General features: G+C 46.3%; 1 protein-coding gene across 1 annotated transcript in view; it reads right to left on the minus strand.

Annotated features, from left to right (window-relative positions):
- Positions 1–25,413, minus strand: part of mapk8a (mitogen-activated protein kinase 8a) — a 120,370-nt gene extending 94,957 nt beyond the window's left edge. The window contains exon 1 of the mRNA XM_087982346.1: positions 25,285–25,413. The gene's annotated coding sequence lies outside the window, so the exon portion shown is untranslated. The remainder of the gene's footprint in view (positions 1–25,284) is intronic.
- Between the last annotated feature and the right edge of the window lie 740 nt (positions 25,414–26,153).

Here is a 26,153-nt window from a genome sequence, read left to right on the forward strand (position 1 = left end):
ATTCTATTTGATTTAGTCCCCTCCTTGTCTCTCCCTCACCTTTGATGGTACACATTGTCCTTAATGGACTTTGCATATAAATTAATCAAATGAAAAACACAAGCAAATCACTGGTGGAGGATAATAGATGAAAAAAATACCAGCGTGATTTGGTGATGAGGAAAAAACGTAGTTGCATGCAAGAGCATTTCTGGCTACAAGGAAAATGGGGCGGGGGGAGACAAAAGAAATCAATTAAATGAACAGTAAGTCCATGTCTACTGTCCAGCTTGTAGGCTTGACCATGTCATTTTTCCCTTGTATTGTGCAAAACATTTCCTTCTTTTTCATCTCAGCATTCAGATACACATTAACAGGAGGGAGTGTGCTCAAATGTCAAGCTTTGTTTTTGATGTGATAGAACACCTTGCAAACTCACCGTTGCTGACTGGTACACACCAGAAGATCCCAGATGGAATTCTTGGCCTGAGTCAGACCGATCAATGTGCCCTTTGGTTTCCCTCAGGTAGAAAAGAGAAAACTTACCTAAGTCCCCAAAGCAACCTATTTCAAAACACGTGTCGATAGTATCAAGCTCAAATAAAATATGATTGGATGTGAACTTTGTCACAGAATATTCTGTCACAATGTTGGTCTTTTTACAAGGTTACTACGCCCTTGAGATTTTTGTCCCCCCCAAGAGAGGGGATATTGGCCATGCACCAATTATTGAAAGGTTTACTGAGCCCCTTTTTGTTTACCCCTAACAGATAATGCCACCACTAGTATCCTCATATACGGATTAGGAAGGACACCACTTCGACTGGGACAATACATCCATCCTAAGACAAACCAAACAAAAACACGCACGAGAATTCTAGAAGCATGGCATTCCAAGTGGAAATCTATCAACAAACACAGAGTTAGACCCCAAATTCCACCCCCTGACAAAAGGAATAGGAAGTGACTTCATCACAGGAAATAACATCACCAAAGAAACCCAAACATATAAATAGAAAGCAGGAATTTTCAGCATTGCTTCACATGAGGTCCACTGAAGATGTTATCTAATAAGGTAATGAAATGTCTGGAAATGAACCTTTCAGCTTAGCGAGCAAACCTACATCCAAGACCTCAACCTGAGCTACAAGTCTTCTCAAAACTTGCTAAGATAATGCCACCGGCCTAAAGGCTTTGATGTCTTTGAAAAAAAAAACAGTATAATCAAACAGGAGTGGCCAGCTAGCTGAGTAGCTAGCCTTCATTTAGATTAGAGCTTTTGATTCAGTTCAGCAGCAGTGTGTGTGAAGAAAGGCTGCTGGGGCAAGTCCAGCTGGGTACTCTCTCTCTAACTTCAAGCCTGTCAGCCCTGGTTTGTTTCATTTTTACTCTTTGTGCTAAGGGATGTGTTTATTGGGACTATTGCAAGTATTTTCGGAATAGCACCATTAGGTTAGGATAGTCTGTCAGGTTTTTGGATAGGATATGTTATCCAGTATTCTATTTTCCACTCTTTGTGCTTCATTCTGTAATTTTGTAAATAAATTCTGTTTGTTTAAAACTTGGCAGTGTAGCCAGCTAATTCACTCCGGGAATATCCACTATAGACTTAACTAAAACAAATAGCAAAGTTATGGTCTGGGCTACTGCTTAAAAATGTTGAGGGGTTGGGCCCGGTCCATAACACTTCAAAGCATTAGTTCAATTTCAAAAGAATGTTAACACTTAAGTTTGAGCACTTTAAAAGAGAAGAAAATTAGAAGTAACTGAATAAAAAGCACTTAAAGTCCTTTAAGTTAATAAACAAGTTATCAAGAATAACAACTCCAATTAGCTTATTTCAAAGAGCTAGTACTACTAGTTAGCAGGACAAAAAGGAAACTAGCGATAATTTCTCCAGAGTAAGGACTGCAAAAATTAAATTTCATTCCCAAAAGCTGGAATTTTAAGCCAAAATGTTGCAAATGATTTCAATTTTAAAACTTCACACAGCAAGTCTATTAGCATAACATGAAATATTGTGGATTTATTTTTAGCAAGGCATCCTCACTTCATGCTGTCAGTGCAAAGTAAAAACCTCGCCCCCGTCTCAAAGATGAAGATAGACCCATTTCTTGGCCTGAATTTGAAAAAGATGCACCATGTCTCTCTCAGATAAGGGAATGAATTATCTGCAGCAAAATTAAGTGTAAAATTATGACATAAAAATAGACTCAGTGTGGGAGTGGTGATGCTCTCACATTGAATTACTTTGAATGAACAACTGATTTTTTTTTTAAATAGTTTGTTCCTCACTCATCAGATCTTAAATCTCAGGATCCTATCTTGCACATCAATTGAATCTTAAGTTCAACTAAACAAAGATGATTTGTACAAGAGTACTTTTCAGCATTAGGCCCTGAAATGATTTTCCTGCTGCTTTTAAACCCAAAAGATCCTTCTTTGCTGCTAGCTTTAGTTCCCAACAAAAGAGCGTGGCTATTGGCTTCAAACGAAAGCTGGCTGCAATCCTATTGGTGCTTATTAAGACTTAAATATAATAACCCACTGTAATACTTTGACACTGGATTATTTTTCTCTATTTATGCCAGCTGGCCAAAGTTCCGGAGTTCTTAAGATGTCAACTCATTTATCTCTTTTCAAGTTCTGCAGTTATTTGATTTACTAGAAGTCAGAAAAGCCAGACGGAAAGATTTTTTTTTGCTTTAAATAAAAACTTTGGATCGCCTACATTTCCATTTCACGGGTTCATTAATGCCACTCATGTCAGTAAAGGGTATTTTGTTCTGGTTGTTGACAGCATTTTTCTCTATGTTGAAGAGAAATTGAGGAGTTCAAAGGTGTGAGGCCGCTTAAGCAACCTAAAATAAATGTTAACAATATGCATTATTTCAAACCTCCTCTCTCTTCTACATCATCACTTACTATAATAAGCACACAAAGAGAAAAAAAAGTCACCCAGTAAGTAACACGAGGCCTTGTGCTCCAGAACTTGCCACACTGCTAACCTAGCTGCTCCAATACAGCTATACCAGATGATATGGAAATTTGTCCAGGTACGTCTTGTACATAAAAAGCAGGATAAACCAAGCTGACCATTTACTACCCCAGACTACTGTCAATCATGAAATGAAGGAAGTAATCATCAGTGCAATCAAGCAGCATCTGCTTAGCAATAACCTGCTCACTGACTCTCAGATTGGCTTCACCAAGACCAACTCCTGACCTCACTCCAGCCTCGGTTCAAACAAGAACGAATTCCAGAACCAAGATGAGTGTGGCAGGTCTTGACATCAGGGCTGCATTCGACTGGGTATGGGATCAAGGAGCTCTGGTAGAGCTGAAGTCAATGTGAACTGGGGGAAAAAAAAACCCTCCACCGGGTAAAGTCATACCTGGCACATAGGAAGATGGTTACAGTTAATGGAGGTCAGTCATCTCAGCTCTAGCACCTCTGGTATAGGAGTTCCACAGGACTGTGTCCGAGGCAGATCTATCTTCAGCTATTTCAATGACCTTCCTTGCATCAGAAGGTCAGAAGAGCGGATATGCACTGATGACTGTGCAGTGTTCAGCAGAATCCTCAGTGGTACAGACACTGAAACTGTCCATGTTCAAATGCACCAAGGACTGGACAACATCCAGACTGGAGCTTAAAAGTGGCAAGTAACATTCAGGTCACACAAATGCCAGGCAACGACCATCTCCAATAAAAGAGAATTAAACACCACATGCTGACATTCAAGAATGTTACCACCACTGAATCATCCAATATCAACATCCTGAAGGTTTACTATTGACCAGGAACAGAACTGGACTCACCATAAAATAGCAGCCACAAGAGCGGGTCAGAGTCTAGAAATTCTGCAGCGTCTCACTCACCTCCTGACTCCCCAAAGTTTGCACACAATTTACAAGTCAGGTGTGTGATGGCATACTCTCCACTTACCTGGAAGAGTGCAACTCCACTAACACTCAAGAAACTTCAGACCGTCCAGGATAAAGCAGCCCATTTGATTGGCACATTGACTCCATCACCAGCACTCAGTAGCAGCAGTATGTAACATCTACAAGATGAACTGCAGAAATTCAACAAGGCTCCTTAAACAGCACCTTCCAAACCACTACCATCAAGAAGGACAGGGGCAGCAGATAGATGGGAACACCACAACCTGCAAATTCCTCTCCAAGGCTCTCACTAACCGGACTTGGAAATATATCACCATTCCTTCAGTTTTGTTGGACCAATACATGGAATTCTCTCCCTAATGGCATTGTGAGTTTACCTACAGCATACGGACAGTAGTGGTTCAAGGAGGTAGCTCACTACCATCACCTTCTCAAGGGCAATCAGGAACCAGCAGTAAAATACTGGCCCAGCCAACAACGCCCACATCCCACAAGTGAAGTAAAAAACCAGCATAGTTTCCGAATCCAATGAATGAATACGGAAACACTTTCCCTGCTGTCAAAATCATACCACGTCCCCAAAGTATGTACATTAAGCATACACAATACACCGATTGAAGGAAAAGATTGGAATCAAGAAAGCATGGTAATGCAATAGTACACACTAGAAAAAGCTCCATCAAAAATGTTGCATACTAAACAGCTCTGCTATAATTTTCATTACATTCCAGGAGTATAAATATTTTACAGCTTCTCATACCAACTAAATCTTAAATATTATTCAAATGTCACAGCCAATTAAAGTACATTATGGCAAATAGCTGCAGTATGAAGAGAGAACAATTGTGGTCTCCCTACAATGCTGAGTCCCTGAGTCGAGGAACATATCGTTCCCTCAGAGAGAAGAAGACAAGTGTCGATGTTCCAAGTATAAAACTGCGGGATTAGAAATAGACTGCGAGAGAGAACAGACAAGAACAAGTGAAAGTTGAGATATTGCTGACTGAAAAAGTTCTGAGATACACAGCAGCTGACACCAGGCTGTACTTGCATACTGAAAAATATCTCCAACTTACTTCCATGACCATAGCAAAAGCTGAAAGGAAATTGACTTAGAGGTATCTAAATCTATTTGCCAAAGAATAAATCTAGCCTTGAATCAAACTATCCCACTCTTTGATATAAAACATTTGATCTGAACTGACATATTAGTCAAGGTGAGAAGGTTGCACGAGTAACCTCAAAAACACTGGAGAAGCTGTTGATACAACAGAGCTAAACACATGGTACCACAGAGACAGCACAGGTTCAACAACTGCAATATGGTAAATCTGATTTCAAGCTGACCCAAGAGGGCAGGAAAAGAAGTATTGTGCACAACACTGCAAAGAGGAGGAAAATCCTCGAGTTAATATGCATCACTGTCACCAAGTAAATGACACAAAGACAATGCTAGCTGAGGCAAAGGTTGTAAGTACAGTAGTATGGAATGCCAATGTAAAATATGAAAGAGGGGAAAGAAAGAGTCTATTTTCAAATCAAGATGTCCTTGCTGAAAAAGTGCTAAAGTTAAAAGACAAGCTCCCATTTGACAAAACGGAGATATAGTAATGCTGTCAACGTGTGCCAAGAATATGTGCCAGTATAAGGATGAGATGATGCCATTACGTTGAACTCAGAAAGCAAACAGATTGACTGTCTTAGAAAAGCTATTGTCAATGTCATTAAAAAAAACATCCATACTGTAACAATTTGCTTTATCAACTATGGAAAATTGGATCTCAAGTACGGATTAGAGACAGGTGTCACAGAGTCAAAGAAATTGTTAAACTTGTGACAAATATTTGCCATGCCATTACTCTGAACCATAATTTTAAATGCACAAGAATATATTCAGGTCAAACAACATCAATAAATATTGATATAGCTGTTCGTCTGAGCAAAGCATAAAAAACTTAGGTGAACTGAAACAACTCTGGTTTGGCCATAGCTGTAATTACTAGGTGAGACAGAGTTTGTCTTATTTACATTAAAAGTTTAAAAAGGTATTTCAAGCAATCAATTTCCCCAAATTCATATAACAATGTTGTCTATCCCATCTACTTAACCATTCGAGAGATAAGTGCTGCATAATTACTCTCTAACTCACAAATGTAAAAACAAAATTTGAGAACACTCATTTAGCTACACATCTAAATTGGTCATTCTTGATTTCCTTAAAAGCATCATGCCCGTTTCAGGTAGGTGAAAGTGAGGACTGCAGATGCTGGAGATCAGGGTCAAGATTAGAGTGGTGGTGGAAAAACACAGCAGGTCAAGCAGCATCCCAGGAGCAGGAAAATCAACGTTTCGGGCAAAAGCCCTTCATCAGGAATTCCTGATGAAGGGCTTTTGCCCGAAACATCGATTTTCCTGCTCCTGGGATGCTGCTTGACCTGCTGTGCTTTTCCACCACCACTCTAATCTTGACTCATGGCTGTTTAAGTAGCACAAATACTACTTCAATACATTTGATCATTTCACACTTTCCAGATCTGATAATCTGCAACTCCAATTCTAAACTAGTGTTTTTCTCGATTTTATTTTTAAAATAAAACTTGAAGGACCCACAGGACAAATGGCACTTGCTTGGACCTATTTCATAGTTCCATTCTATTGTGTATTGGTGTACATAGCAAATGAAAATAATTTCTGATCTTGAAACAAGCCCGGATGAATATGAGGACAAACAAATGCAGATGCAACACAATCTGACTGAATGTGAAGTTATACGCTTCGGTATGAAAAACCAAAAGGAAAAGTATTATTAAAATAGTGATACGTTAGGAAAGGTGGATGTCTTTGTCCAACGACCACAGGCAGGTGCAGCAAGCAATTAGTAGGGCAAATGGTACACTGGCTTCCATTGCAAGAGATTTTGAGTTCAGAAATAGGAATGTCTGACTGCAGTTATACAGCAAGACCACATCTAGGATATCGCATGCAGTTTTGGTCTCCTAGCTGAAAAGGTACTTGCTGTATAGGAAGTACAACAGACGTGCATTCGACTGATACTAGGGATAGCGGAATCGTCTCATGTAGAGAATAGTTGAACTTGGCCTGTATTCGACTGGGGGGGAGAGGAGGGGGGAGAGGGGAAGAGGGGGTGGGGTAGAAGGGGAGACGAGGGGAGTATACGAGGGGGGATATAAGAGAGGGGGGGGAGGGGGCGACGAGGGGGGCGACGAGGGGGGGACGGGGGAGACGAGGGGGGGGGGGGGAGGCGACACAAGGGGGGGGGAGGCGACACGAAGGGGGGGGCGGGGACACGAGGGGGGGCGGGGACACGAGGGGGGAAACGAGGGGGGAAAACGAGGGTGGGGGGGACGAGGGGACGGGACGAGGGGACGGGACGGGGGGGGGGGGGAACGAGGGGAGGGGGAAACGAGGGGAGGGGGAAACGAGGGGACGGGATGAGGGGGGGGGGGAAACGAGAGGCGGGGGGACGAGGGGGGGACGGGGAGACGGGGGGGGGGGGGGGGAGGGGGGAAAACGAGGGGGAGGGGGGAAAAAACGAGGGGGAGGGGGGGAAAAACGAGGGGGAGGGGGGGAAAACGAGGGGGAGGGGGGGAAAACGAGGGGGAGGGGGGGAAAAACGAGGGGGAGGGGGGGAAAACGAGGGGGAGGGGGGGAAAACGAGGGGGAGGGGGGGAAAACGAGGGGGAGGGGGGGAAAACGAGGGGGAGGGGGGAAAACGAGGGGGAGGGGGGGAAAACGAGGGGGAGGGGGGGAAAACGAGGGGGAGGGGGGGAAAACGAGGGGGAGGGGGGGAAAACGAGGGGGAGGGGGGGAAAACGAGGGGGAGGGGGGGAAAACGAGGGGGAGGGGGGAAAACGAGGGGGAGGGGGGAAAACGAGGGGGAGGGGGGGAAAACGAGGGGGAGGGGGGGAAAACGAGGGGGAGGGGGGAAAAACGAGGGGGAGGGGGAAAAACGAGGGGGAGGGGGAAAAACGAGGGGGAGGGGGGAAAAACGAGGGGGAGGGGGGAAAAACGAGGGGGAGGGGGGAAAAACGAGGGGGAGGGGGGAAAAACGAGGGGGAGGGGGGAAAAACGAGGGGGAGGGGGGAAAAACGAGGGGGAGGGGGAAAAACGAGGGGGAGGGGGAAAAACGAGGGGGAGATCCGAGTAAAAGCTACAAACATTTTTAACAGGGCACAACAGACTAAATGGAGGGAGGATCTTTTCCCTGGTTGGAGACTCTAGAACTGGAAACAGAGCCTCAAGATCAGGGTAGACCATGTTGGACTGAAATGAAACATTTCTTCACTCATAGGTCACTGAACCTGTAGAATTCTCTACCACAAAAGGGTTGTGGACGCCAAGTCACAATATTCAAGAAAGAGGTCACTTACTTTTGAAAATGATTTTAAAGGCATCAGGAAGTATGGGAAAAAAAAGCAAGAATATGGTATTTAGATAGAGGGTCAGTTTGAATGGCAGAGTGGGTTCTATTGGTCTATCCCTGCACCTAGTTTATGTAAGCTTCTGAATATTAAAACCTGGAGTCATCACGTTAGCATCAGTATCAATCTGTCAATTTTATAGCCCTGCATAATTTACCTTCTTAAAAAAAAACCACCTTCACCCATTTTACAATAACGTTTATTTGTTCACAATAACAGACCTTCCATCAGATGCCTATGGAAAATGCCCAAGTTGCTACTCTCAGACAGCAGAATTATTCCCTCATCTATCTCACTGCCAGAGATTCCAACCCTGCTCACTAATGTGTCATTAATTCCACAAGTCCTAACTTTCATTAAATGCCTTCTGAAAATCCAGTAGTGAATTAAGTTTACAGGCCAACACATATTCACCATTTGGTTACCATCACAAACGAATTCTGGTGGATACAATGGTTTTCCCAGTCACTTCTATATCCATGCTGACTCCCCGTCTGGTCTCCCTGACAATTGAGAATTGATAGTTTTCCACATAATACAATTAGGTATTTTCCCCAAGACAGGAATTAAGCTCACTGGCTCTATGACTGCCAGATTCATAATCTCACTGTCTCATTTGAAGTTTATTAAAAATAGGTTTATTTAATCCCATGATTTAATAACTATGTACCTGTATAAGTCAATCAGTAGATGGAAAGAATTCCCTACAAACATTAAGCATAGACAATAGGAGAAAAGGTGAGGACTGCAAATGCTGGAGATCAGAGTGAGAGGGTGGTGCTGGAAAAGCACAGCAGGTCAGGCAGCATCCGAGGAGCAGGAGATCGACATTTCGGGCATAAGTCCTTCATCAGGGAGAGCTTATGCCTGAAACATCGATTCTCCTCCTCCTAGGATGCTGCCTGACCTGCTGTGCTTTTCCAGCACCACACACACACTATAGGATAGACATGTCAATCAGCAGTATTTAGACTCCATACAAACCTCCTCCTATCAACGTATCTTTCTAAGCCCTCTCCCTCATTAACTTATGTCCCATTACCATATAATGCATGTATAGCATCACCTCAAACAGTCCATATTCTAGCAAGTTCCAGATTCTCTTTTTTTCCTGAGTATAGAGGTATTCCTTTAATTCCTTATTGGACTGGTTAATGACTATCTCTCAGATATGACCCCTAATTCTGGATTTGATTTACATCTACCCTTTCATAATTTAAGAGATCACTTAAATTTTATTGACCTTAAGGCATATTTAAACTTTTCTACAGATAACCGTCTTTCTTCACAGTTCTGGCAAGGACTTGATAGGTCAGAGTGTCTTATTTTGATCTATAATGATTCTCAATCTATTACCAGCTTTGAAAATTGTTTTTGTACTGTCTCTAGTGCTTCTATGTTTTTGTCATATGGAACTATGCCGAGTATTCCAAGTGTGGCCTAAACAAGGTTCTTATGGTAGGTCAAAATAACCTGCCTAATTTTCAATCCTCTTCCTTCAGAAATGAAGCCACCTGCCTTGCAAATGTATTTCATGAGGTTTACAGGTATTCCTGGTTTTAATGATTTGTATACAGGTCGTTGTGCTATAACACAACTATTGTGTGCCTCTACAACCTCGCACTATGGAAAACCGCGCTGTAGAAGACTGCTAATAGAAAATTGCTATTACCGTTCAGTTAGAAAGTTTGCGTTATCCAAACAATGCCCACAAATCGTCAATCGTGTTATAGCCAATTCGCACCCGATGAAACACATGTTATAGCAGAACAGCCTGTATCTATATCCATAGATCCCTGTTCGCCTGTATTCCAATGTAGATTTTATTTTTTAATGTATGTGACCTCCTATCACTTTGCACCATCTCACACTTATTGTACCAAAAGTAATTTGCCAATTACATATTAACAAACTTTTAAAATGTATTTTGAAATACAGTATAAATACACACTTGCCAACGTCCCACTCCCACACACAAAATGATATTATCCACAAATTACAGCACAACGCTTATGGCTTCAAAATCCAACTTTATGCAAATGTCAGCTGGAGTATCGTAAACAATTCTAGATGCCATATTAGGGGAAGGATGTGAATGCATTAGAGTGAGTGAAGGAGAGGTTTACGAAAATAGTTTCAGGGATGAGACACTTCAGTAATGAGGAAAGATCAGAAAAGTTAAATCACAAGAAGCTGTTCCTGCCAGTGAAAAAGGATCAAAAACTCCGTATTTTAAAGTGTTTTGCTATGGAAGCAATACAACAGGAGAAGAAAACTGTCTGGAAGTGTGGCAGAGGGACGTTCAATCGAAGAATTCAAGACGGTATTAGATGAGCTGTTTCTATTTAAATAATATGTACAGTTTACAGAGAAAAGGCAGTTGATGAGCACTAAAATGTTCAGAAAGCCAGTGCAAACATAATTGGTCAAATTGGCCTCCTTCTACACTGCAACAATTCTGATTTGTAAGTAACAGTGGCTCCAGCAATCTTTGTGGAACACCACTTCCCACCAGTGAAAGTAACTATCTTTAATCCCTAACTTGCTTTCTATTTTTATAGCCAGTTTGTTATTCTACTATTTGTTCCTGGCTCCATATGTTCTGACATTTGTGATGAGCCCACTGTGGAGTACCTCAGAAAGCTTTCTGCAAATTCATGTAAACGATATCCCTTGCATTCGTCTGGTCGCAAATAATTCAGTAAGATTGGTTGAAATACAACACTTCCTTTCAAAAGGACATTCTGACTATTCCTCGTTTTATCCATATTTTCTTTTGCACCTTTGGTGTGGAGATCTTGATTTCTTTCACCTGACCCACACTGTTAACTGGTCATTAGTAACCTGAATTTGTCATATGACAGGTGAGATGAGATTCGACGGCAAGATGAGATCAGCCACGATCGTATCAAATGGTGGAGCAGGCTCAGGGCCTGAATTGCCTAGGCCTGCTCTTCTGTTTTTATGAAGAAAAGTTAAATACCATAATCGGTCTACCAATCTTTGGGTACTGTTCCCTTTATGTAAAAATTTCTTTAGATTATCAATTACCTTCCAAAAAAGACTTGCTATCCATTTTAGTTTCTTCTTGTATGGTCACATGCATCATACCAGCCTCCCTCAAACTGAGGCAAAGTAAGTATTCAATATTGTAATTTTGTTAACAATTTCTATTTGTGCATGCCTTATCTCATAATTACTCTTTCTTTTGTTATTTATGCACCTGTGGAATATTTTGCATATTTGACCATTTTGGTTTGTAATTCATTTGCTGTTTTCACGAGACCATTTCAAAATCTATCACATCCTCTGCTTTCCAGTCGATATAGTTAATACATGCTGTTTACTTTAATTACAAAAGGTTTACCCACATCTTTATTTATCCATGTATCTCATTAACTAATACACATACTCATGTGAAAACTAAGTTTCTAAGACTACATTTTTAGCCAAATTGTAGGGTCAACTTTCACATAATTCCACCCTCGTCATCACGCTGTTATAGAGTTGCCAGGTTGCAAATTCAGTGAGAACCCTGGCCCTAAAAATACCACAAAGATCCTTGACACATGCAGATAAAACAATTTTAATAGCCACCTTCAATAATGCATTAATTTATGATTCACCAACAAGTTGATTTGCATCGGGATGAGTTTGACTTCAACAAATAAACAAATGGCAAGACTGAGTTTGAATTTTTTACATGAGATTGAATGATGCAGGATAAGAAAAGAGGAACCAGTAGATGTGATATATCTAGATTTCCAAAAGGCATCCAATAAGGTACTACATACAAGGCTCCTCAATAAGATACAAGTCCATGGTGTCAGGGATGGTATATCAGGATGGATAGTGAATTGGCTAACTAATAGATTCAGAGAGTTGGTAAGAAGGGTCTATTTTTAGGACAGCAGCCACTGAATGTCACAAGCATCAGTGCTGGGGCCACATGTATTAATAACATAGGTTGATAGACGAATCCCAAACAAAAACCTAGCATCCAAAAATCAGCTGGTAATAGGTAAGGCAAATGAATTGTTAGCCTTTATTTCAAAGGCAGTAGAATATATAAGTAGAGAGGTCTTGTTCAAACTATATACGGCATCAGTCAAACTACACCTGAAGTACTGGGAATAGTTTTGGTCTCCTTACCAAAGCAAACTTACACGAGCATGATAAGAGAGTAAGAGAAGGTTCACTAGGTTGGTCACAGCTATGGAGAGATTTTATGAGAAGTCGAGTAGGTTTAGTTTGTATACATTGGAGTTAAGAAGAATAACAGGACACCTTATTGAAACACGAGTCAAGAGCGAGGTGCTGGAAAAGCACAACAGGTCAGCAGCATCCGAGGAGCAGGCATAAGTCCTTCATCAGGAAAGGTGTCAGAAAACCTTATTGAAACATACATGATTCAGAAAGGGCTTGATAAGCTGAGAGGTTTATCCCCCTTCATGGCACAGTCTAGGATCACAGTGCAGAAGCTCAGAGTAAGGAGTTGCCTATTTAAGACAGAGGCGAGGAGTATTTTTTTCTTTCAGTGGTGAATTGGGATTCTTTACCACTGAGACCTGTCAAAACTGATCATGAAGTATATTCAAAGCGGAGATAGATATTTCTAATTAATAAAGGAATGAAAGATTAAGCAGGAGAGTGGAATTTAGGGTCATCAGATCAGCTACGTTCTCATTAAATGGTGGCACAGACTGAATGGCCTATTTCTGTTTCTCCATCTTATGACATTTGTAGTAATTCACTTTAAGCAGAACGTACTTCGCCTGCTATAAGCAGGAAACACAGCTGTCAATTTGAGCAAAGCAAGCTCCAACAAACAGCAACACAATAATCAGAAAATCTTTGTACCGCTGATTGAGGGATAGTTATCAGCAAGACTAGAAATAACCTCCCTATTCTTCCTCAAAAACGTGCCGTAGGATTTCTACCTCCATCTGTGCTGCCCCAGAATTTAACAGCTCATTCAAAAGACAGTACAATCAACAGTGCAGCACTCCCTTGGTAATGCACTGAAATGTCAGCCTAGATTTTTGTGCTTATATCCTGAAGGGTCACTTGAAGCCACAATCTTCCGACTCTGAGCTGAGGGCACTACCAACTGAGCCACACTATTTGCTAACATACCATTTACTTGCTATATCTTCTGTTACCTTTGCAAGTATGTCACAGTCCTGCAGTAAAAAAAAAACAAATTCAGCTCCCTCCTCAAGCTGAAAATAAAGACTATCTTAAACACAATTTTTTGAAAAAAATTTGAGATAACCTTCAGAGAAACAACATTTCCATCAAAGTTAACCACAAAACTCATATGCTTTGTCCATTGTTTCCCATCTTCAAAGATATCAGTAAAAATCAGTCCACAATTTTTTTCTGCCAAGACTGGGCCTCTAGTTTACGCTACTAAATACTGCAATCCAACCTTAAAAATTATATACAAATCCATTCTGCACACAATTCAAATGACAACACATCACAAATTACATTAGGTCATTGACATCTGTGACACAAAAGGTAGCAACTTGGTCCATTGCTGCTGCAGCCCACTCACTTACCAGTTCTTGGTCCAATGCTTAAATGGATACGCACTTGAAGTGCCACAACCTAAGTCCCTGTCAAATGATGAGAACTTCAGTCCCTACTACTCTTTCAGACAGCAAACTGCAGATCCCCTCCACCCTCTCGGTAATAAACACAAATTCCTTCTAACCCTCCCCAAATTACTGTAAATTTATGACTTCATATTAATGACCCCTCCAATAAGGAAATGAGCCTTTTCCCAACCACTGTCTTCACCGCTTCATTTTATGCACCTCACTCAGCACCTTTAAAATCACAGGAAAGTGGCTGTGAGGTATGTCTGATCAGCCATGAGCCTATCAAATGGCTGGCAGGCTCAACAGGCCAAATGGCCCAACCCTGTTCCGAGTTCTCATGATGTTCTATTCCAAAGAAAACATCAGCCTATCCATTCTTTTCTCTCAGCTACAGTTTTCCAGTTCTGACAACATATTTTGTGATATGCATCACATCCTTCCTGAAACGCGGATATCACGTGCATAACGTTCTCTAGCTGTGACCAAACTAGTGCACTGTCCAGTTGTATCGTAATTTCCCTGCTCTTTTATGCTTCAGCCAACAAAGTCTCTGCATATCTCTTTGACCATTGTTTGCAACCTTTTGGGGACTCCAAGGTCCCTCTGCTGCTCTATGTTACTCAGTCCCCTTTGCCCAAATGCATTTCTCTGCATAGAATTCAATTTGACTCTTTTCTGCCCACATGACCAGTCCATATGTACCTTCCTGAAGTCTATAGCTTTCTTTCTCACTATTAACCTTGTTATCAATGAACTAATGCCGATCTATTGCTTGTAATGCATGCCAACTGCTTGGCAACCCTGGAGCAACAGTCAGCCAATCCAAACCGACAAGACTAGATACATGAGAGATTGTTCAGCCTGTGGAGGATAAACTATTGCATAACACTCATCTCAAACACCAACATGTTTTTTGAACCATCTAATCAGTGTTTCCAAAGCCATGTAGACTTGAAAGAACATTTCATTCTGCTAATTCACTGCACAGCAGGAAGGTAGTTATTTATTAACTGCATTACAAAAGGTCTTAAAGAGAATATTACAGCAGTGTAAGCCCTTCAGTCCTCGATGTGGTGGTGAAATTTTATGCTACTCTAAGATCAAACTAACCTACATACCCTTCATTTTACTATCATCCATGTGCCCATCTAAGAGTCACTGAAATATCCATAAATCTAAATTAAGGATCTGACTTTACTACTACTGCTGTCAGTGCATTTTGCGGACCCATCACTTTTTGTGTAAAGAACCTACCTCTGATATTTCCCCTAAACCTTCCTCCAATCGCCTTAAAATTATGGTCCCTCATGATAGCGATTTCCACCCTGGGAAAAAGTCTCTATCCATACCTCTCAACACCTTGTACATCTCTATCAATTCACCTCTCATCCTTCGCCACACTTTTCATTGAATGCCAAAGCTATACTTCAAGAACATAAACAAAAAACACTGCATTTCAGTAACTTTCATACAGGTGATAAGCATTAGGAATACTGTCTAAATGGTCATGTTTGTAACTTGGATAACGACAGACAGGAACATGCAGAGAAGACAGATTTCACTTCAAACTCTACACCATCATATTTGAGCTCACTCCAGGTGCATGCCAAATCAAAAACCAGGCAAGCCATTTCTCAAACAATTGGATGTTTTATTCCTACTTTACACCCTTACAGAAGCACCAGGCAGCAAACCGCCTAATTCAGCGTTTCTGAACCTTGCTTAAAGTTCATTGCCCTCAGGCACGAAACAAAACCACAAAAGTGGGCTACAAAAGCAGCTCTGCATTCTGGAAAGATACACCAAGTAATTTATGAGGCATATTCTTACAGTTTGAATCTTTTCAATCCAGGTACAAACTGATGACTGGCAACTTTATGACCAGGTTCCACCTGTGTCTGCTCCATGCGATCAACCTTTAAAGTTCAAGTTATTCTATATCTGAAGGGACATTTTTTTTTCTCTCCTTTAAAAAGCTGCCGTGCCCCAGTGCTTTTGCTTCATAAAACTAATGCAAACAAATTCTACAAAAGAATGCAACCTGTCACGCCCTACCCGGGCCAGAGACCAGTTGGACGAGGAAATCGCATCAACCTGCCTCTTGTTTGCAGGGCGCCTCCAGTCATCCTGTCAACATAATGCCTTATCTGTGGCTATCAATTCACACGTGAAATCGCAGTATTTCAACATATTCAGAAAGATCAATGCTTTAAACTGTTTATGTACTTTTTTTTTGCTCGCATACGATGGTGAAATCACAACTGCAAAGTAAACACATTTTATATCCACGCGAGGTGCAGATGCAAGCAGTCTGCAATAAGAATTGCTGTGTGTCTAACATTTTATGCGGAATATTTATATTCCAAAATGTGCAGTCTTCCCATACACCCTTTCAAAAAAAAAGCCTCGGACTGGATTTATTATCTAACTGATCTACGAGCCAGGACAGGCAACTGGTCTTCAAACGCAAGCTTTGTTTACAAATAGGAAACTCTGGGAACAATCGCGGGGCCAGACACTGGTGGTGCGGCATGTAACCCCACACGCCTTCAAAAACAAAAGCTGCATTAACAACACTTGACAACACCTATAAACATGGCTTTGGTTTAAAAAAAAATGATTTTTTGAAACACACTGTAAATCAGGAAACATCCTCCACGCAAAAGGCGTCGATACATTCCAGCTTTTGGGGGAGAAACGTGACAAACCTTTTGCATTTGTGGTCAGTATAATTAAACAAAGACCAAACCTGACAAGAGAGAATTTCCTGGCAGAGTTTTTTTTTTATTTAGGGGAAGTTTACATAAATACCCCATCATTATGGCGATGGCTAACATGTGGGGCATTTCACTGCCATAGGTCTATCGAAGCCTGAGGAATTGATTTATTTCTGAGGATTCGTCCAGTGAAAACACAGGGGTTGGATTAAGAAATAAGAAAGGAATGATCACTTGATGGGATAGCACTATCGACCCCCAATAGTCAAAGGGAAATTGAGGAGCAAATATGTAAAGAGATTGCAGGTATATGTAGGAATAATAGGATTGTAATTGTAGGGGATTTCAACTTTCCAAACATAGACTGGGACTGGCCATAGTGTTAAGCGTTTAGCGTGTTCAAGAAAATTTTATTTTATCAATACATAAATGTTCCATTAGAGAATGAGAATGAGTTAAACTTCATCTTCTCCTGGGAAATAAGACAGGGCAAGCGAGTGAAGGGTTAGTAGAGGAGCACTTTGGGACTAATGATCATAATTCTGTTAGAACAGAAGGGAATCATTTTGGACATGAACAACTGATATCAAATGAATCTTGATAAGCATAGGGCATTCTTCAGAGAGAAATCAGGAAGGCAAAAAGGGGATTAAAAAGCAGCCTTGACAGATAAAGTTAAGGATTATCCAAAGAGATTCTACATGTACATTAAGAACAAAAGAGCAGCTAGAGAGAGAGTAGGGCCCATTAAAGATCATTGAGGTCATCTTGGTGTTGAACGCCAAGCAATGGAAAAGATATTAAATTAATATTTGGTGTCAGTTTTTACTGTTGAGAAAGAAATGGAGACTAGTGAACTCAGGAAAATAAATATTGATGTTTTGAAAACAGTCACATTACAAAAGAGGAAGTGTTGGAGGTCTTACAAAGCATAAAGGTGGATATATCTTCAGGACTTGATCAAGCGTAACCCAGGAGATTGGGGAAGTTAGGAGGAAACCGTGGACTCCTAGCACGAAATATTTGTATCAACTATAGCCACAGGTGAGGTACTAGAGGACAGCTAATGTGCCTTTAAGAACTGTTATAAGGAGAAACCTGGGAACTATAGACCTGTCAGTCTGACATCAGTGGTGGACAAATTGTTGGACGTGTTTCTGAAAGGTAGGATTTACGTGCATTTGGAGAGGCAAGAAATGATGAGGGATAGTCAGTATGATTTTGCGCAAGGGAAATTGTCTCTCTCAAACTGGAATGAAAGACTGATGAGGGCAGAGCAGTAGATATTGTTTACTTGGAGCGTAGTAAAGCCTTTGATAAGGTTCCACATTGTAGACTAAATACTAACGTTAGATTACATGGGATTCAGGGTGAGCTTACTAATTGGAGGTGCAGGAAGGTTGTTTTTCAGAATGGAGGCTTGCGACCAGTGGTGTCCCATAGGGATCGGTCGAGGGTCCACTGTGATTTGTCATTTATATAAACTAGTCAGATGAGAATACAGGAGGCATGGTTAGTAAGTCTGCAGATGACATCAAAATTGGTGGTACAGTGGACTGTGAAGAAGATTGTAATGAGATCTTGATCAGTTAGGTCAATGGGCTGATATGTGACAGATGAGTTTAATTTGGATAAATGGGAGGTGTTGCATTTTGGTAAAACAAACTAAGGCAGGACTTATACAATTATGACACGGCTCTGGGTAGTGTTGTACAACAGAGAGACCTAGGGTTTCAGGTACATAATTGTTTGAAATTTGCTTCACAGGATATTTAAGTAGTTGTTTTGCACACTTGCCTTCAGCGCTCAGACATTTAAGTATAGGAGTTGGGATGTCATATTGCAGTTGTACTGGACACTGGTAAGGCAACTTCTGGACTACTGTGCAGTTCCGGTCACCCTGTTATAGGAAGGATATTATTAAACTGGAAAGGATTCAGAAAAGATTTACCAGGGTGTTGCCAGGAATGAAGGGTTTGAGTTTTAAAAATAGGCTAGGACTTATTTCACTGGAGCGTAGAAGGTTAAGGGGTGACCTAACAGAGGTTTATATGAGGGGCATAGATAAGGTGAATAGCAAAGGTCTTTTCCCTAAGGTGGGGAGTTCAAAACTAGGGAACATACCTATAAAAGGTAAGAGGAGAAAGATTTAAAACGACATGGAGGAAATGTTTTTTCAAAAAAGAGTGGTTCATGTGTGGAGTGGACTGCCAAAGGATGTGGAAGATGCAGGTATAGTTACAACATTTAAAAGACATTTGGATTAGTGCATGAATAGGAAAGATTTGGAGGAATATGGGCAGGTGGGACTAGTTTAGTTTGGGAACACGGTCAGAGTGGACTAGTTAGACTGACGGGTCTGAATCAATGCCGAATGACTCTATGAAGTCTCTGAACATGGGTTATAAACTACACACAATTAAAGTCAATAGCTACATCTTATGACAAATAGCATTAAACAAGACAGCATTGAGTAAATGTTGCCTATAACAGCAAAGAATTGCAAATACAAGAGAGGACCTTTCAATCTGTGTCCCAGCAGCTAAAAGCTCAACTGCCTGAAAACAAAAAGACCTTCTGCGATAAAACTATCTTTTAACCATTTCTCCTTCAACACAACATGAACAAGGATGCAATTCTCCTAATACTATCGATTGCATGAAACACTGAAACCCGCAAACAAAGGAGGGGGGGGGGGGGTGAGAAGAGAATAGCAATGAGTGACTCGCATGGAGTAAATACGATCATTCAAACCTATTTAAAATGTTTCCATTTAAAAGAATATATTTTGCAGGACAACCTTTGTCAATAGTACAATTTGCGACTCGACCCAGACCAGATTTGAAATAAAATCCGCCAAGTATTAAAACGAACATAAGTGCATGCTATAAATAGAACGCCGACGATTTTCTCTGCAATTATGGGTACAGTCAGACCTTAGTTCCAAAGCATTTACAATACCACTTTTCACACAGGCAGGGTCGACATCGGAGGATAACAATTAGCTGGGCATCGATATAAACTCCTGAAATATGTTTGAATTGGAGAAACTGCCTTCTTTTTTTAAAAAAAAATCCCCCCACCTTCCCTTCAGATTGCAAATGACAGGGTGTTTCACAGCAAACAAAAGAATCCCTCAAACTGATAGAGCCGGAGCCGCAGATATATCGAGGCACAATTACCAGAGAAGAGAGTCTGTCAGAATTCAGGCAGAAAAAGCACAAAACTCCCAAAAACAACACACCAACTGATTAAATCCAGGATGTGGCAATGGCCTGCACATACAGGAGCGGGGTTGAAGAAAATAAACTAAAATTACGCACAATTTGGGTGAAAAGAGATGAACACTCTCGTTATGTCCTTGGATTGTGTCTGAAGAGCCGCTTTGCTGACCCCAGAAGCAGAAAACTGGCTGGATTGAGGGCAGTTCTCCTAATCAGACCACAGAGCAAAAAAAAACGTGCAGTGTGCACCCACCACACAGAGGGAATGCGATTGAGGAACAGAACTCAATGAGCTCTGTGAACATGGGGGGGGGGGGGGGGGGGGAAGGACTGTCTACGGTATTTACAGAACAGAAAACCAGAGACACCTCACTCCCAAAGCTGGTAGATGAAAGGGGAGGGGGGTAAAGAGATGGGAGGAAACATGTGGGGGGAGTTGGGGATAAGCAAATTGTGCCTAGGGGTGGGGGGAATTAAAAGAGACAGACTCCTGTGGGACAGGGTTATGACAGAGTGTTGCACTGCAGTGGGGTGAACTGCTTTGGCTTGGAGTCAAAAGGTCCAACTGCAGTCTCACTTGACAGCTCAGGCAGTGTTCATCATGTGGTTAAAACATCAGGCAGTACCCCCCCCCCCCGATAGCACAATGGCATGGGGGTCAGACCGACTGTGGGTGTGGAGCTCACAAGCCCCTGGTGAGGCAGACACCCTGCCCTGTTCCAAGATAAACCAGCAGTGGAGACAGACCTAAACACAGGATTCATCTCTGTCCCCAACGTTCAACTCTCACCTGCTCCAGAGGGGTGTCATCACATCCCTGTGAACATGTCCAGTGGAAAATATGGACAAGCGGAGCCACCTGACCAATGGTCGACTCTCCTGCTCCTCGGATGCTGCCTGACCTGCTGTGCTTTTCCAGCGCCACTCTAATCTAGACTGTGGGAGGAAATGCCCAGGGAGATAAACTGCTGGGGGAGTTACACTGCCTCAGGGAAGGGGGCCTTTATACACATATACATTGCACCCCCCTCCTCCCCAGGGTAGGGGCCATTTACACAAATCCGCCCCCCCCCAAAAAAAGGAAAGCATTTATATACATATGCATTGCTTCCCCATTCCCTCCTCGGGAAGGGGTTTTTATGCACATACACATTGCCCCCATTTCCCCAGAGGATGATAGCATTTATACACATACACATTGTTTCCCCCCCATCCCAAGGGAAAAGGGCATTGACACACATACACCCTCCCCCCTTCACCTCTCACTCCCCCATCTCCCCTTCCCCATTTGTTCCCCCCTTCCCCAGTGTGTTCCCCCCTCTTCCCCCAGTGTTCTCCCTCTCCAGTGTGTTCCCCCACTCCACCCCAGTGTTGCCCCTCTCCCCCCCAGTGTGTCCCTCCCCAATATGTTCCCCCCTCTACCCCAGTGTCTCCCCCTTTCCCCCCCAGTGTGTTCCCCCCTCTCACGCCCCAGTGTGTCCCCCTCTCCCCCCCAGTGTACCCCCCTCCCCCAGTGTGTTCCACCAGTGTCTCCCCCTCTCCCCCAGTGTTCCCCCTCTCCCCAGTGTGCCCCCCTCTCCCCCCGTGTCCCCCATCCCCCAGTGTGCCTCCCCACAGTATGTTTCCCCCTCACCCCCAGTGTGTTCCCCCTCTCCTCCCAGTGTTTACCCCTCCCCCCCAGTATGTTCCCCCCTCTACCCCAGTGTCTCCCCCTTTCCCCCCAGTGTGTTCCCCTTTTCCCCCCAGTGTGTTCCCACCTCTCCCCCTCGTGTGTCCCCCCTCTTCCCCCTCTCCCCCCAGTGTGTTCCCCCCTCTCCCAGTGTCTCCCCTTCTCCCCCAATGTCTCCCCCTTTCCCCCAGTGTGCCCTCCCACAGTGTTCCCCCTCTCCCCCCAGTGTGTTTCCCTCTCTCCCACCCCAGTGTGTCCCCCCAGTGTGTCCCTCCCCAGTATGTTCCCCCCTCTCCCCCAGTGATTCCCCCTCCCTCCAGTCTCCCCCTCTCCCCTAGTGTTTCCCCCCTCACCCTCCCAGTGTTCCCCCTCACCCCTACCCCGTGTGTTCCCCCCAGTGTGTTCCCCCTTGCCCCTCCCCCCACCCACCCCCACTGTGTTCCCCCCCTGTGTTTTCTCCCTCACCCCTCGCCCCCAATGTGTATCCCCCCAGTGTTACCCCTCCCCTGTGTGTTCCCCCCCCCCGAGTCTCTTCTCCCTCACCACCCCCAGTGTGTTCCCCCTCCCCCCCGTGTGTTCCCCCCAGTGTGTTACCACCCCAGTTGTTTGTTCCCCCAGTGTGTTTCCCCCCCCCGTGTTCCCCCCTCCTCCCCCTGTGTATTCCCCCCAGTGTGTTTCCCCGTGTGTTCCCCATGTGTTTCCCCTCCCCCCGTCCCCCGTGTTACCCCTCCCCTGTGTGTTCCCCCCCCCCCCGAGTCTCTTCTCCCTCACCACCCCCAGTGTGTTCCCCCTCCCCCCCGTGTGTTCCCCCCAGTGTGTTACCACCCCAGTTGTTTGTTCCCCCAGTGTGTTTCCCCCCCCCGTGTGTTCCCCCCTCCTCCCCCTGTGTATTCCCCCCAGTGTGTTTCCCCGTGTGTTCCCCATGTGTTTCCCCTCCCCCCGTCCCCCGTGTTACTCCTCCCCCAGTGTGTTCCCTCTCACCCTCCCCACCAGTGTGTTACCCCACACACCCCCACCCCCGCCCAGTGTGTTCCCCCACACCCATCCCCCCCAGTGTGTTCCCCCACACCCATCCCCCCCAGTGTGTTTCCCCTCCCCCCCAGTGTGTTTCCCCTCCCCCTCCCCCCAGTGTGTTTCTCCCCCCCTCCCCCCCAGTGTGTTTCCCCTCACCCCTCCCCCCCAGTGTGTTTCCCCTCACCCCTCCCCCCCAGTGTATTTCTCCCCCGTGTTCCCCCTTCCCACTCTCCCGTGTGTTCCCCCTCCCCCGTGTGTTCCAACTCACCCCTCCCCCCACTGTGTTCCCCCCACCCCTCTCCCATGTGTTCCCCCTCTGTGTTCCCCTCCCCCCCAGTGTGTTCTCCTCACCCCTCACCTCCCAGTGTGTTTCCCCTCCCAGTGTGATCCCCCTCACCCCTCCCAATGTGAACCCCCTCCCCGTGTGATCCCCCTCCTCTCCCCTCCCAGTGTGATCCCCCTCCCCTCTCCTCTCTCCCCTCCCCTCCCAGTGTGATCCCCCTCCCCTCTCCCCTCCCAGTGTGATCCCCCTCCCCTCTCCCCTCCCCTCTCCCCTCCCCTCTCCCCTCCCAGTGTGTTCCCCCTCCCCTCTCCCCTCCCAGTGTGATCCCCCTCCCCTCCCAGTGTGTTCCCCCTCCCCTCCCAGTGTGTTCCCCCTCCCCTCTCCCCTCCCCTCCCCTCCCAGTGTGATCCCCCTCCCCTCTCCCCTCCCCTCCCCTCCCAGTGTGATCCCCCTCCCTTCTCCCCTCCCCCCTCCCAGTGTGATCCCCCTCCCCTCTCCCCTCCCCCCTCCCCTTCCCCCTCCCCCCTCCCCCCTCCCAGTGTGATTCCCCCTCCCCTCCCCCCTCCCCCCTCCCAGTGTGATCCCCCTCCCCTCTCCCCTCCCCACTCCCAGTGTGATCCCCCTCCCCGTGTGATCCCCCTCCTCTCCCCTCCCAGTGTGATCCCCCTCCCCTCTCCTCTCTCCCCTCCCAGTGTGATCCCACTCCCCTCTCCCCTCTCCCCTCCCAGTGTGATCCCACTCCCCTCTCCCCTCTCCCCTCCCAGTGTGATCCCCCTCCCCTCTCCCCTCTCCCCTCCCAGTGTGATCCCCCTCCCCTCTCCCCTCCCCTCCCAGTGTGTTCCCCCTCCCCTCTCCCCACCCAGTGTGTTCCCCCTCCCCTCTCCCCTCCCAGTGTGTTCCCCCTCCCCTCCCAGTGTGTTCCCCCTCCCCTCTCCCCTCTCCCCTCCCAGTGTGATCCCCCTCCCCTCCCAGTGTGTTCCCCCTCCCTTCTCCCCTCCCAGTGTGATCCCCCTCCCTTCTCCCCTCCCCTCCCTTCTCCCCTCCCCTCCCCTCCCAGTGTGATCCCCCTCCCTTCTCCCCTCCCCCCTCCCAGTGTGATCCCCCTCCCCTCTCCCCTCCCCCCTCCCAGTGTGATCCCCCTCCCCTCCCCCCTCCCAGTGTGATCCCCCTCCCCTCCCCCCTCCCAGTGTGATCCCCCTCCCCTCTCCCCTCCCCCCTCCCAGTGTGATCCCCCTCCCCTCTCCCCTCCCCCCTCCCAGTGTGATCCCCCTCCCCTTTCCCCTCTCCCCTCCCAGTGTGATCCCCCTCCCCTCTCCCCTCCCCCTCCCAGTGTGATCCCCCTCCCCTCTCCCCTCTCCCCTCCCCCCTCTCCCCTCTCCCCTCCCAGTGTGATCCCCCTCCCCTCCCAGTGTGATCCCCCTCCCCTCTCCCCTCCCAGTGTGATCCCCCTCCCCTCTCCCCTCTCCCCTCCCAGTGTGTTCCCCCTCCCCTCTCCCAGTGTGTTCCCCCTCCCAGTGTGTTCCCCCTCCCCTCTCCCAGTGTGTTCCCCCTCCCCTCTCCCCTCCCAGTGTGTCTCCCCTCCCAGTGTGTTCCCCCTCCCCTCTCCCCTCCCAGTGTGTTCCCCCTCCCCTCTCCCCTCCCAGTGTGTTCCCCCTCCCCTCTCCCCTCTCCCCTCCCCTCTCCCCTCCCAGTGTGTTCCCCCTCCCCTCTCCCCTCCCAGTGTGTTCCCCCTCCCCTCTCCCCTCCCAGTGTGTTCCCCCTCCCCTCTCCCCTCCCAGTGTGTCTCCCCTCCCAGTGTGTTCTCCCTCACCCCTCCCCTCCCCTCCCAGTGTGTTCCCCCTCACCCCTCCCCTCCCAGTGTGTTCCCCCTCCCCTCTCCCCTCCCAGTGTGTTCCCCCCTCCCCTCTCCCCTCCCAGTGTGTTCCCCCCTCCCCTCTCCCCTCCCAGTGTGTTCCCCCCTCCCCTCTCCCCTCCCAGTGTGTTCCCCCTCCCCTCTCCCCTCCCAGTGTGTTCCCCCTCCCCTCTCCCCTCCCAGTGTGTCTCCCCTCCCAGTGTGTTCTCCCTCACCCCTCCCCTCCCCTCCCAGTGTGTTCTCCCTCACCCCTCCCCTCCCCTCCCAGTGTGTTCCCCCTCACCCCTCCCCTCCCAGTGTGTTCCCCCTCACCCCTCCCCTCCCAGTGTGTTCCCCCTCACCCCTCCCCTCCCAGTGTGTTCCCCCTCACCCCTCCCCTCCCAGTGTGTTCCCCCTCCCCCTCCCCTCCCAGTGTGTTCCCCCTCACCCCTCCCCTCCCAGTGTGTTCCCCCTCACCCCTCCCCTCCCAGTGTGTTCCCCCTCACCCCTCCCCTCCCAGTGTGTTCCCCCTCACCCCTCCCCTCCCAGTGTGTTCCCCCTCCCCCTCCCCTCCCAGTGTGATCCCCCTGCCCCTCACCCGGACACTCACCTTCACTCTGACTGTGACTGTGACAGTAACGGGCTCGGGGACACGGACAGAGCCGGCGGCGGACAATCCACCGACTCCGGCCCCGCTCACCGACTGCGCAAAATAAACCAACGTCAGGCTAACGTGCGCGCCCCCGAGGCCGGGCGGGAGCGGGCCTGGCGCGCGTGCCCGCCGCTTAGCGGAAACGCGCTGTGGCTCGGTCCGGCTTGAAGTGAATTCGGGGGGAGGGGCGAACAGGGAGCGTTATTCCTGCTCTGTTTTCCCATTTCATCTCCTTCTCCTTTCTCACTTTCTGTTTATTATTCCTCCTTTATTGTCTCATTCTGTCTCTCCCCTCTCCCCCCCCCCCCACTGCTGGGGGAGAGTTACACCGCCTCAGGGAAGGGGGCCTTTATACACATACACATTGCCCCCCCAGGGTAGGGGCCATTTACACAAATCCCCCCTCCCCCCCATAAAGGAAAGCATTTATATACATACACATTGCTTCCCCACCCCCTCCTAGGGAAGGGTTTTTATGCACATACACATTGTCCCCATTTCCCCAGAGGATGATAGCATTTATACACATACACATTGTTCCCCCCCACCCCAAGGGAAAAGGGCATTGACACACATACATCCCCCCCCCCCAAGGATGCAGTCTATGTGCGGCTGTACCCAGAGCCCAGCTTGGTGCACAGGATCTCCCCAAGCCCTTCACCACTAGATGCTGTGCATCCCACACACCTCCTCTGAACCCCATTTCCCTTCAGCTCTCACTCCCCCACCTCCCCTTCCCCATTTGTTTCACCCCTTTCCCAGTGTGTTCCCCCTCTCCCCCCAGTGTGTTCTCCCCTCCCCAGTGTGTTCCCCCCTCTTCCCCCCAG

Source organism: Chiloscyllium plagiosum, unplaced genomic scaffold, assembly GCF_037043375.1.
Source record: "Chiloscyllium plagiosum isolate Xiang-an unplaced genomic scaffold, Cpla_swu_hap1 HiC_scaffold_43, whole genome shotgun sequence".
NCBI classification, from domain to species: domain Eukaryota; kingdom Metazoa; phylum Chordata; class Chondrichthyes; order Orectolobiformes; family Hemiscylliidae; genus Chiloscyllium; species Chiloscyllium plagiosum.